Source organism: Oncorhynchus masou, chromosome 5, assembly GCF_036934945.1.
Source record: "Oncorhynchus masou masou isolate Uvic2021 chromosome 5, UVic_Omas_1.1, whole genome shotgun sequence".
Lineage (NCBI taxonomy): Eukaryota > Metazoa > Chordata > Actinopteri > Salmoniformes > Salmonidae > Oncorhynchus > Oncorhynchus masou.
The window spans coordinates 85198812-85212572 of record NC_088216.1 but is presented as its reverse complement, the minus strand read 5'-3'; the positions used below and the strand labels follow the sequence as shown (position 1 = coordinate 85212572).

The 13761-nt window shown below is 45.9% G+C and overlaps 1 protein-coding gene and 1 pseudogene across 1 annotated transcript in view; both read left to right on the top strand.

Moving 5' to 3' along the window:
* LOC135540419 (acid-sensing ion channel 1-like) overlaps positions 1-13761 on the top strand; it is a 399782-nt gene that overhangs the window by 320643 nt on the left and 65378 nt on the right. The gene's annotated exons all lie outside the window — the stretch shown is intronic.
* Positions 803-7676, top strand: LOC135525573 (DNA replication licensing factor mcm2-like; annotated as a pseudogene).

The window sequence follows — 13761 nt, the reverse complement described above, 5'->3', positions numbered from 1 at the left end:
CAGGGACCTGAGGACTCCTTTATAACGTACGGTTTCATAGGTAGATGTACAGGGACCTGAGGACTCCATTATAACGTATGGTTTCATAGGTAGATGTACTGAGGACTCCATTATAACGTACGGTTTCATAGGTAGATGTACCTGAGGACCCATTATAAAGCATGGTTTCATAGGTAGATGTACAGGGACCTTAGGACCCATTATAACGTACGGTTTCATAGGTAGATGTACAGGACCTGAGGACTCCTTTATAACGTACGGGTTTCAGGTAGATGTACCTGAGGACTCCATTATAACGTGCACGGTTTCATAGGTAGATGTACCTGAGGACTCCATTATAACGCACGGTTTCATAGGTAGCTGTACCTGAGGACTCCATTATAACGTATGGTTTCATAGGTAGATGTACAGGGACCTGAGGACTCCATTATAACGCACGGTTTCATAGGTAGATGTACCTGAGGACTCCATTATAACACATGGTTTCATAGGTAGATGTACCTGAGGACTCCATTATAACGATGGTTTCATAGGTAGATGCACCTGAGGACTCCATTATAACGTACGGTTTCATAGGTAGATGTACCTGAGGACTCCATTATAACGTACGGTTTCATAGGTAGATGTACCTGGGAGGACTCCATTATAACACATGGTTTCATAGGTAGATGTACCTGAGGACTCCATTATAACACATGGTTTCATAGGTAGATGTACCTGAGGACTCCATTATAACGTACGGTTTCATAGGTAGCTGTACCTGAGGACTCCATTATAACGATGGTTTCATAGTAGATGTACCATGTTGATGGACCCTGCTTTGAACATTCATGTGTTTGTTCATACTAGTAAAAATACCAGCAACTCTTCATATTTGGGGCTAAAAAAGTTCTAAAAAGCTCAGAGCGATACTTTTAATTTAATTTTAATTTTTCTCCCAAAAGTAACATTTCTAACTTTTTATTTCTCCCCGCAGGAACTGACGGGCATCTACAACAACAACTACGACGGCTCTCTGAACATGGCCAACGGCTTCCCAGTGTTCGCTACGGTCATCATGGCCAATCACATCGCTCGGGAGAGACAACAAGGTGGCCGTGGGCCGAGCTCACTGACGCAGACCTGCCATCGAGGCGCTGTCTAAGGACGGCGCATCGGGAGAGAGCCTGTGAGTTAAGGAGGAGCCTGCTGAGGGAGAGGGAGAGAGAGAGATTTTTGTGCGATGTGGACACCCCTTCAAATTTGTGGATTTCGCAATTTCAGCCGCACCCTGCTGGTGTAATGTGTTGAAGCGTCATCACTCCAGAGAATGCGTTTCCACTGCTCCAGAGTCCAATGGCGGCGAGCTTTACGCCACTCTAGACGATGCTTGGCATTGGGCATGGTGATCTTAGGGCTTGGTGTGCGGCTGCCCGCCATGGAAACCCATTTTATAAAACTCCCGACGAACATGTTAGTGTGCTGACGTTGCTTCCAGAGGCCGCTTGGAAGTCCTTGTGGAGCTGTGCGAGGACGGACTACGCTCTTCAGCGCTCGGCAGTCCTGTTCTGTGAGCTCAGGTGGCCTACCACTTCGTGGCTGAGCCGTTGTTGCTCCTCAACGTTTCCACAGCTCGAGTAGCACAGAAATGTGACGAACTGACTTGTTGGAAAGGTGGCATCCTATGACGGTGCCACGCTGAAAGTCACTGAGCTCTTCAGTAAGTCTATTCTACTGTTTGTCTATGGAGATATAAACCGGTCAGCAGTGGTTGTGGTCGAATCCACTAATTTGCAGGGGTGTCCACATACTTTAGTGCTCATATATGTGACAGACGCAATTTTCGGCGACCACTTTTGGCTACAGCAGGGGTGCTACTTTCAAAACTATTGGCTAGAAGGTCAACTAAAGTACTGAGAAGCTCGTTGTGTAAATGTTGGTTGTCAATGCCCGTAGCTAGAAGGGCTCATTCCTCGTATCATTTACATACCCTATTCATCCCCTGGTCTGTCTCCTGTCTCTCTGCAGATCTTTGCCAGTATCGGCCCCTCCATCTACGGCCACGAGGACATCAAGAGAGGCCTGGCTCTGGCTCTGTTTGGTGGAGAGCCCAAGAATCCAGGTTTGTGGACAACAGACGAGGCTATTCCCACGTCCCAATTCTATACCCTTTTCCCTGAAGTGTGTTCCACTCCCTATGCTTTAAAAATTCCCTGTGGGGGAGTGCACAAGTGTATGCTTCAGGGGACGGGAATGGGGGATTTGGGAGCAGAGTTTTGATCACACAACCTGACTAGGAAATATAACACACGCCTCCTGGGTGGCGCAGTGGTCTAAGGCACTGCATCTCAGTGCTAGCTGTGCCACCAGAGACTCAGTGGTCTAAGGTGCTGCATCACAGTGCATCACAGTGGCTAAGTCACTGCATCGCAGTGCCACCAGAGACTCAGTGGTCTAAGGCACTGCATCACAGTGCTAGCTGTGCCACCAGAGACTCAGTGGTCTAAGTCACTGCATCTCAGTGCTAGCTGTGCCACCAGAGACTCAGTGGTCTAAGTCACTGCATCGCAGTGCCAGCTGTGCCTCCAGAGACTCAGTGGTCTAAGGCACTGCATCGCAGTGCTAGCTGTGCCACCAGAGACTCAGTGGTCTAAGTCACTGCATCTCAGTGCTAGCTGTGCCACCAGAGACTCAGTGGTCTAACTCACTGCATCTCAGTGCTAGCTGTGCCACCAGAGACTCAGTGGTCTAAGTCACTGCATCACAGTGCTAGCTGTGCCACCAGTGGAGACTGCTCACAGTGGCTGTCTAAGGCACTGCATCACAGTGCTAGCTGTGCCACCAGAGATTCTGGGTTAGAGCCCAGGCTCTATCGCGACCGGGAGGTACATTTGGCCCAGCGTCTTCCGGCTTAGGGAGGGTTTGGTCGGTAGGGATATCCTTGTCTCAATCACACGCTAGCGACTCATGTGGCGGGCCGGGCGCAGTGCGCGCTGACCAGGTCGCCAGGTGAACGGTGTTTCCTCCGACACATTGGTGCGGCTGGCTTCTGGGTTGAATGCGCGCTGTGTTATGAAGCAGTGCGGCTTGGTTGTGTTTCGGAGGACGCATGGCTCTCGACCTTCGCTCTCCCATACAGGAGTTGCAGCGATGAGACTAACTACTACCAATTGGATATCACGAAATTGGGGAGAAAAAAAGGAGTAAAAAATATATATATATATATATATACACACACAGCACTATTTAAAACCACCCACAGCACTATTTAAAACCACCCACAGCACTATTTAAAACCACCCACAGCACTATTTAAAAAACCACACAGCACTATTTAAAACCACACACAGCACTATTTAAAACCACCCACAGCACTATTTAAAACCACCCACAGCACTATTTAAAACCACACACAGCACTATTTAAAACACACACAGCACTATTTAAAACCACCCACAGCACTATTTAAAACCACCCACAGCACTATTTAAAACCACCCACAGCACTATTTAAAACCACCACACAGCACTATTTAAAACCACACACAGCACTATTTAAAACCACACACAGCACTATTTAAAACCACACACAGCACTATTTAAAACCACACACAGCACTATTTAAAACCACACACAGCACTATTTAAAACCACCCACAGCACTATTTAAAACCACACACAGCACTATTTAAAACCACACACAGCACTATTTAAAACCACACACAGCACTATTTAAAGCCACACACAGCACTATTTAAAACCACACACAGCACTATTTAAAACCACACACAGCACTATTTAAAACCACCCACAGCACTATTTAAAACCATCCATGCTCTCTCTTCTAGGTGGGAAACACAAAGTTCGTGGGGACCTTAACGTGCTCCTGTGCGGTGACCCCGGTGACGGCCAAGTCCCAGTTCTTGAAGTACGTTGGAGAAGGTGGCCAGCAGAGCGGTGTTCACCACAGGCCAGGGAGCCTCCGCTGTGGGCCTGACCGCCTACGTACAGAGACACCCGGTCACCAGGAGTGGACCCTGGAGGCTGGAGCCCTGGTGTTAGCAGACAGAGGAGTCTGTCTCATCGATGAGTTTGATAAGGTGAGGGGGGGTCTTTTTATACCCATCTGCTGATGGATGGGGGAGGAGCTTGTGATATTCACATTTCTCATGAGTAGGGTGGGGAGTCTCTTCTGGTCAGGGCTTGGGGGGTCTCTTCTGGTCAGGGCTTGGGGGGGGGGTCTCTTCTGGTCAGGGCTTGGGGCGGGGTCTCTTCTGGTCAGGGCTTGGGGGCGGGGTCTCTTCTGGTCAGGGCTTGGGGGGCGGGGTCTCTTCTGGTCAGGGCTTGGGGGGCGGGGTCTCTTCTGGTCAGGGCTTGGGGGCGCGCTCTCTTCTGGTCAGGGCTTGGGGGGCCATGAGATTTTCCTGAACATGTGACGTGACCAGATGTAACTCTTGGCCCCACTCAAGATGTGGGTAACGGTATGAGGCTTAACAAAAATCTCCCCTGTCCAGATGAACGATGCAGACAGGACCAGTATCCACGAGGCCATGGAACAACAGAGCATCTCCATCTCCAAGGCTGGCATCGTCACCTCGCTCAGGCACGCTGTACTATCATCGCTGCTGCCAACCCTATCGGTGGTCGCTACGGTCTGCCTCTCTGACCTTCTCTGAGAACGTGGATCTGACCGAGCCCATCGTGTCTCGTTTTGACATCCTGTGTGTGGTCAGAGATACTGTGGACCCAGTGCAGGTAAAGCTGCATATCAACTAGTGTCCGAATGCTAACTTCCTTCATACATTTTTCACATTTTGTAATATTGGTACAAACTGGATTGTAATATAACTACTGTTGCTTAATTGATACTCTACAAAAACCCTGAAAACTTGACAACTCTCATCAGACCTTAATCTCTCTCTCTCTTTCTTTCTTTCTTTCTTTCTCTCTTTCTTTCTTTCTTTCTTTCTTTTTTCTTTCTTTCTTTCTTTCTCTCTTTCTCTCTTTCTCTCTTTCTCTCTTTCTTTCTTTCTTTCTTTCTTTCTTTCTTTCTTTCTCTTTTCTTTCTTTCTTTCTTTCTCTCTTTCTCTCTTTCTTTCTTTCTTTCTTTCTTTCTTTCTTTCTCTCTCTTTCTTTCTTTCTTTCTCTCTCTTTTTCTTTCTTTCTTTCTTTCTTTCTTCTTTCTTTTCTCTTTCTTTCTTTCTTTCTTTCTCTCTTTCTTTTTCTACTACAACAGGATGAGATGCTGGCTCGTTTCGTTGTGGGCAGCCACATCAAGCATCACCCCAGCAACAAGGAGGGTGGCATGGCTGGTTTGGAGGAGGTGGTTCTGCCCAACACCACAGACGTGCCTCCTATCCCCAGGAGCTGCTGAGGAAATACATCATGTACTCCAAGGAAAGGGTCCGACCCAAACTCAACCAGATGGACCAGGATAAAGTGGCTCGCATCTACAGCGACCTGCGCAAAGAGTCCATGGTGAGTCTGTGACTCGTCTCGTATTGCCACAATTACAAAAAAAAAGTCTTGTTAGCTATTTCCGAACAAACGTGGAAAAAAAAAAGCTGGAAATCAAGGTTCTCTGTGTGATTCGGGGGTTTGAATCCTGCGTACTACAGTCCTGTTAGCCGGGTGCGTTTCGATCCCAGAGCCTAGAGACTGGATTAATGACAATCACGCGACAGACCTGAACAACCGTAATGCGATTAGAATCTTTTTTACTTTAAAAAAAATAATAATTTTAAGAATGGATCTTAACCCTTGAATCAATAATAATGGCTTTGTCTGCTGTAAGGGGACTAGCAGCATCCTGCTGTTGTCAATGGTGAGTCATATCTTCTCTAGGCAGCTGATTTTATTTGGATCTGACCACATCCCTGTTAGTGTACCGTCCTGTGTGTGTTATTAAATCCATATTATTACTGAGTAGGAGACAGACAGGCTCCCGTCACACCGAGTGTCTCATGGGTTTATTATCAGTGATCTATGTATTCCTCTCTAGGCGACAGGCAGCATCCCCATCACGGTGCGTCACATCGAGTCCATGATCCGCATGGCGGAGGCCCACGCCAGGATGCACCTCCGAGACTACGTGGTGGAGGACGACGTCAACATGGCCATCAGAGTCATGCTGGAGAGCTTCATCGACACTCAGAAGTTCAGCGTCATGAGGAGCATGAGGAAGGTAAGCACGGAACGGACTCCTCCACTTTAGGGGCCTGGGGTCGTCGACCTTGGGGGCCTGGGGGTCGCCGACCTTGGGGGCCTGGGGTCGTCGACCTTGGGGGCCTGGGGTCGTCGACCTTGGGGCCTGGGGTCGTCGACCTTGGGGGGCCTGGGGTCGTCGACCTTGGGGGCCTGGGGTCGTCGACATTAGAGGAAGGTAAGCACGGGAACGGACTCCTCCACCTTAGGGGCCTGGGGTCGTCCACCTTTAGGGGCCTGGGGAGTCGACCTTAGGGGCCTCGGGTCGTCGACCAAAGTTCACTTTCAATGGATATGAATTGGTGTCTGGGAAACCAGTCCTAGGAGGAGGCTTGCTAGTTTTACTGGTTTTGACAGGACAACTGGCTGCTGTTTTACTCTGAAACCAACTTCTTCTTCTCTCTAGACGTTTGCCCGTTACCTGGCGTTCAGACGAGACAACAATGAGCTGCTGCTGTTCATCCTGAAGCAGCTGGTGTCAGAGCAGGTGGCGTATCAGAGGAACCGTACGGAGCACAGCAGGACACCATTGAGATCCCAGAGAAAGACCTGGTGGACAAGGTAATGGGCTGTTCGTTAGTCATGGTGTTGTCTTAACGAATGGTGTCAAATGTCTTCCTCGGTAATGTACTATTATACCAAGCTGCTAATCATGGTGTCATCTCAGTAGTCTGGTTACGTCTCCTCTCCTCGTCTGTTGTCTAGCGAGATGTTGGCTAAACCGTTGGCATAATCTCACTAATGTCAACTTGATTCAACTCTATCTATTTCTATTCTTCCCCTGGGGAGGGGAGATGAGAGAATATCTTGTTACATGTTGTTGTCAACACTGCTATAGTTTATGAATTGTTGTTTGTGCTCTCTCCTTCCCCAGGCCAGACAGATCAGCATCCACAACCTGTCGGTGTTCTATGACAGCGACACGTTCCGATCCAACAAGTTCTCTCACGACACGAAGAAGAAGCTGATCCTGCAGCAGTTTTAAATCTGTTTTCTGGCTAAAAAAAATAATAATAATAATAAAAAAGACTAGCCTCTGTCTGTGTTCTAAATTCACCCTTTCCATATGTAGTGTACTACTTTTGAATAGGGCCTATAGGGGTGTGATTGATTTTTTGGGGGGGGGACAGCCTGTCTGGATGTGTAAATAGTTGTAAATGTTTGTCATCCTGTTGTTGGTTAAACGAAGAATCCTAATAGGGAACATAATGGCCCAATTTTAATGCTGTCAATGTTACAAATTGTACCTGTTTTGTGAACATACCTTCATTCCAAACTACTTTCTACTTTTACATTTTGGAGCTTGTGTGTTTTTGTAATGGACTTTTTGACGTGTAACTGAGTATTTAATGTTTTATTTTTTTATTAGATAATCTGATTTCAGGTCAGATTATCTTCTGGACCAATGACTTTCTGATGACCTTCATGATTTCCTGTTCTGGTCTGTGACTAGAATTCTGGGATAATGTTTTGATAATAAATGACATTTGTTGAAGCGTGTCATCACCCTGAATGTACTGAAGACATGGATCCCGAGTGGCGCAGCCGTCTAAGGCACTTGCATCTCTGTGCTAGAGGTGTCACTACAGACCCGGGTTCAATTCCAGGCTGTATCACAACCAGATGTGATTGGGAGTCCCATAGGGCGTTGGACAATTGGCCCAGCGGCGTCTGGCTTAGGGTTTAGCCGGGGGGTAGGCCGTCATTGTAAAATAAGAATTTGTTCTTAACTGACTTGCCTGACTTGCCTATAAATAAATGTAGGTCCTTTTTAAGCTTAAAGGACCTAAATTGACCTTTGTGGACGATGTCACCTGCCGCCGCTGCTGCATCTGTAGGTGTAATGGTGCGTGATCTCTGATGTTAAGGAAATCTCGCGTTTTTTGCTCGCCTGAGTTCGAATGTGTCAGGCTAAAACTGCAGAGCATACTATTTACCAAGGCCCCTTTTTCCGATTAAAAAGTAAGACCTTTCCTACACAAGTCTCAGTAGTTGATATTCTGGCTTTACCTTATGAAGGTGTGTTATGGGCTTTGATGAATACATGTAGTTCAACCGCTGAAAACTCCCACTTTCTATACCGACAGATTTTCTCTTGCGTGTTTTCAGTACATTTTATCTTTACTAATGCAAATTTTGTTGCCAGACATTTGAGAGAACAGGTTCAGAAAATAAAGATTGATTAAAGAAATCCATCGAAATATATGCATATTCATCTCTGTTTAATCACCAATTTGAAAGTTGTAAAAAAAAAAAAAAAAAATACTCCATCCTGTCTATTATTTACACTCATTTGGGGGTCAGGGAAAGTATGTTTGAATTATAACTGGTTTGGAAAGAATTTACAGACAATTTATTGAATCAAAATAGTGGTTTGTATTCGTTTTGAGAATTGCCACATTCAGTTCTTATATCCCATGGTAATGTTGGAAGGTGTACACAGAATTCGAGTAGTAGGCTAATACCGTCCCCCTGTTGCCTGCTCTAACCAGAACTGTGACGACAGCCAATTCGGGCTCAAACCGTTCGTGCTTGGTCTGCACTCCGTTCCGTGACGATTTTATTTAACTTGTCCCATTTTTCCGGTGGGTGCAGCAACACCCTTAACACCCAGAACCGTGGGACATGGAGGTGCTATCTGTATTTTTTTTTTTAAATCTCCACCCTGAATGAATAGCAGGTGATTAGCATGCTATTCTCATGTATAAGTTCAAGGTCAAAATACTCGAGAGAGAGAGAGAGAGAGAGAGAGAGAGAGAGAGAGAGAGGTGTATAAAAAGAGAACGTTTCATTTACATTTGCTTAACTCCATATGACTACCAGCAATGTCCCCTGTGCAACTATAGAGGTGACCTTTTATTCTAGAAAGGTGTTAAGGCCCTCCATCGCTATCTCTTTGGCAAATCAGACCATAACTCTGTCCTCCTGCTTCCTTCTTTACAAGCAAAATTTTAAACAGGAAGTAGTAGTGACACGCTCAATGCGGTCCGATGAAGCGGATGCTAAGCAACAACACTGTTTCACTGGCACAGATTGGAAGTTTACATATACCTTAGCCAAATACATTTAAACTCTTTTTTTTTTCAATTCCTGACATTAAATCCGAGTAAAAATGCCCTGTTTTAGGTCAGTTAGGATCAACACTTTATCTTAAGAATGTTAAATGTCAGAATAATAGTAGAGTGATTTATTTCAGCTTTTATTTCATCACATTCCCAGTGGGTCAGAAGTTTACATGCACTCAATTAGTATTTGGTAGCATTGCCTTTAACTTGTTTAACTTGGGTCAAATATTTCAGGTAGCCTTCCACAAGCTTCCAACAATAAGTTGGGCTTAATTTTGTCCCATTCCTCCTGACTGCTGGGAAAACTGAGTCAGGTTTGTAGGCCTCCTTGCTCACACACTTTTTCAGTTCTGCCGACACATTTTCTAAGGGATTGAGGTCAGGGCTTTGTGATGGCCACTCCAATACCTTGACTTTGTTGTCCTTAAGCCATTTTGCCACAGCTTTGGATGTATGCTTAGGGTCATTGTCCATTTGGAAGACCCATTTGAGATCAAGCTTTAACTTCCTGACTGATGTCTTGATGTTGCTTCAATATATCCACATAATTCTCCGTCCTCATGAAGTCCTCTATTTTGTGAAGTGCACCAGTCCCTCCTGCAGCAAAGCACCCCCACAACATGATGCTGCCACCCCCGTGCTTCACGGTTGGGATGGTGTTCTTCTGCTTTGCAAGCCACCCCCTTTTTCCTCCAAACAAAATAATGGTCATTATGGCCAAACAGTTCTATTTTTGTTTCATCAGACCACAGGATATTTCTCCAAAAAGTCGATCTGTGTCCCCATGTACAGTTGCTAAGGGCAGTCTGGCTGTCTTATGGCGGTTTTGGAGCAGTGGCTTCTTCCTTGCTGAGCGGCCTTTCAGGTTATGTTGATATAGGACTCGTTTTACTGTGGATATAGATACTTTTGTACCTGTTTCCTCCAGCATCTTCACAAGGTCCTTTGCTTCTGTTCTGGGATTGATTTGCACATTTCGCACCAAAGTACGTTCATCTCTAGGAGACAGAACGTGTCTCCTTCCTGAGCGGTATGACGGCTGCGTGGTCCCATGGTGTTTATACTTGCGTACTATTGTTTGCACAGATGAACTTGGTACCTTCATGCATTTATAAATTGCTCCCAAGGATGTACCAGACTTGTGGAGGTCTACCATTTTTTTCTGAGGTCTTGGCTGATTTCTTTTGATTTTCCTATGATGTCAAGCAAAGAGGCACTGAGTTTGAAGGTAGGCCTTGAAATACACTGCTAAAAAAATAAAGGGAACACTAAAATAACACATCCTAGATCTGAATGAATTAAATATTCTTATTAAATACTTTTTCTTTACATAGTTGAATGTGCTGACAAAATCACACAAAAATTATCAATGGAAATCAAATTTATCAACCCATGGAGGTCTGGATTTGGAGTCACACTCAAAATTAAAGTTGAAAACCACACTACAGGCTGATCCAACTTTGATGTAATGTCGTTACAACAAGCCAAAATGAGGCTCAGTAGTGTGTGTGGCCTCCACATGCCTGTATGACCTCCCTACAACGCCTGGGCATACTCCTGATGAGGTGTCGGATGGTCTCCTGAGGGATCTCCTCCCAGACTTGGACTAAAGCATCCGCCAACTCCTGGACAGTCTGTGGTGCAACGTGGCATTGGTGGATGGAGCGAGACATGATGTCCCAGATGTGCTCAATTGGATTCAGGTCTGGGGAACAGGCGGGCCAGTCCATAGCATCAATGTCTTCCTCTTGCCGGAAATGCTGACACACTCCAACCACATGAGGTCTTGCATTGTCTTGCATTAGGAGGAATCCAGGGCCAACCGCACCAGCATACGGTCTCACAAGGGGTCTGAGGATCTCATCTCGGTACCTAATGGCCACCTCTGGCGAGCACATGGAGGGCTGTGCGGCCCCCCCAAAGAAATGCCACCCCACACCATGACTGACCCACCTCCAAACCGGTCATGCTGGAGGATGTTGCAGGCAGAAGAACGTTCTACACGGCATCTCCAGACTCTGTCACGTCTGTCACATGTGCTCAGTTTGAACCTGCTTTCATCTGTGAAGAGCACAGGGCGCCAGTGGCGAATTTGCCAATCTTGGTGTTCTCTGGCAAATGCAAACGTCCTGCACGGTGTTGGGCTGTAAGCACAACCCCCACCTGTGGACGTCGGGCCCTCATACCACCCTCATGGAGTCTGTTTCTGACCATTTGAGCAGACACATGCACATTTGAGACCTGCTGAGGTCATTTTGCAGGGCTCTGGCAGTGCTCCTCCTGCTCCTCCTTGCACAAAGGCGAAGGTAGCGGTCCTGCTGCTGGGTTGTTGCCCTCCTACGGCCTCCTCCATGTCTCCTGATGTACTGGCCTGTCTCCTGGTAGCACCTCCATGCTCTGGACACTACGCTGACAGACACAGCAAACCTTCTTGCCACAGCTCGCATTGATGTGCCATCCTGGATGAGCTGCACTACCTGAGCCACTTGTGTGGGTTGTAGACTCCGTCTCATGCTACCACTAGAGTGAAAGCACCGCCAGCATTCAAAAGTGACCAAAACATCAGCCAGGAAGCATAGGAACTGAGAAGTGGTCTGTGGTCACCACCTGCAGAACCACTCCTTTATTGGGGGTGTCTTGCTAATTGCCTATAATTTCCACCTGTTGTCTATTCCATTTGCAGAACAGCATGTGAAATTCATTGTCAATCAGTGTTGCTTCCTAAGTGGACAGTTTGATTTCACAGAAGTGTGATTGACTTGGAGTTACATTGTGTTGTTTAAGTGTTCCCTTTATTTTTTTTGAGCAGTGTACATCCACAGGTACACCTCCAATTGACTCAAATGATGTCAATTAGCCTATCAGAAGCTTCTAAAGCCATGACACAATTTTATGGATTTTTCCAAGCTGTTTAAAGGCACAGTCAACTTAGTGTATGTAAACTTCTGACCCACTGGAATTGTGATACAGTGAATTATAAGTTAAATAATCGGTCTGTAAACATTTGTTGGAAAAATTACTTGTGTCTTGCACAAAGTAGATGTCCTAACCGACTTGCCAAAACTATAGTTTGCTAACAAGAAATCTGTGGAGTGGTTGAAAAACTAGTTTTAATGACTCCAACCTAAGTGGATGTAAACTTCCGACTTGAACTGTATGTTACGGGATTCATCCGATAACATTGAGTTTACCCCAGTCACCATCTTCATTAAGTGCATTGATGACGTCATTGATGACATCGTCGGTGCATTCAGAATAGTATTCGGACCCCTAGACATTTTCCACATTTTGTTACGTTACAGCCTTATTCTAAAATGGATTCAATCGTTTTTTCCCCCTCATCAATCTACACACAATACCCCCATAATGACAAAGCAAAAATATGTTTTTAGAAATATTTGCAAATGTATTAAAAATACAAAATTGAAATATAACATTTACATAAGTATTCAGACCCTATACTATACTATTGGGTATGACGCTACAAGCTTGGCACACCTGTATTTGGGGAGTTTCTACTATTCTTCTCTGCAGATCCTCTCAAGCTCTGTCAGGTTGGATGGGGAGACGCTGCACAGCTATTTTCAGGTCTCTCCAGAGATGTTCGATCGGGTTCAAGTCCGGGTTCTGGCTGGGCCACTCCAAGGACATTGAGGTTTGCCCCAAAGCCACTCCTGCGTTGTCTTGGCTGTGTTCTTAGGTTTGTTGTCCTGTTGGAAGGTGAACCTTCACCCCAGTCTGAGTCCTGAGCACTCTGGAGCAGGTTTTCATCCAGGATCTCTGTACTTTGCTCCGTTCATCTTTTCTCGACCCTGACTAGTCTCCCAGTCCCTGCCTCTGAAAAACATCCCCACAGCATGATGCCACCACCATGCTTCACCGTAGGGATGGTGCCAGCTTTCCTCCAGACGGAATGCTTGGCATTCAGGACAAAGTGTTCAATCTTGGTTTCATCAGACCTGAGAATCTTGTTTCTCATGGTCTGAGTCATTTAGGTGCCTTTTGGCAAACTCCAAGTGGGCTGTCATGTGCCTTTTACTGAGGAGTGGCTTCTGTCTGGCCACTCTACCATAGGTTTCCTCTTTGTCGTTGTGAGGGGGGGGGGTGATAATTCATTTTAGAATAAGACTGTGACGTAACAAATGTGGAAAAAGTCAACGGGGTCTGAATACTTTCTGAATGCACTACCTCAATTTCCTGTCATTGCTATTTGCTGTGAAATGTATTCCTTGTGTCACTATTCCTTTGTTTGTTTGTTTTTACTTTGCGTTTCACTCGTAGTCTCACCGGTTGTTTATGACGCACGTGACTGATAAAATGAGTTGATTTGATTTTGTCTCTACATCTCGTCTATCAGTGAATTAAACTCCTAGCCTGCAGTATATCTCAGCCTGGTCTTATAGACTAGACGTAACATAGACTAGATGTACTATGACACTCAAATTAGTTTGACATGCTACGTTTACTTAACACAAATTAAAGGAGTGTGCGTGTTCAAATCTCATCACAGACAAC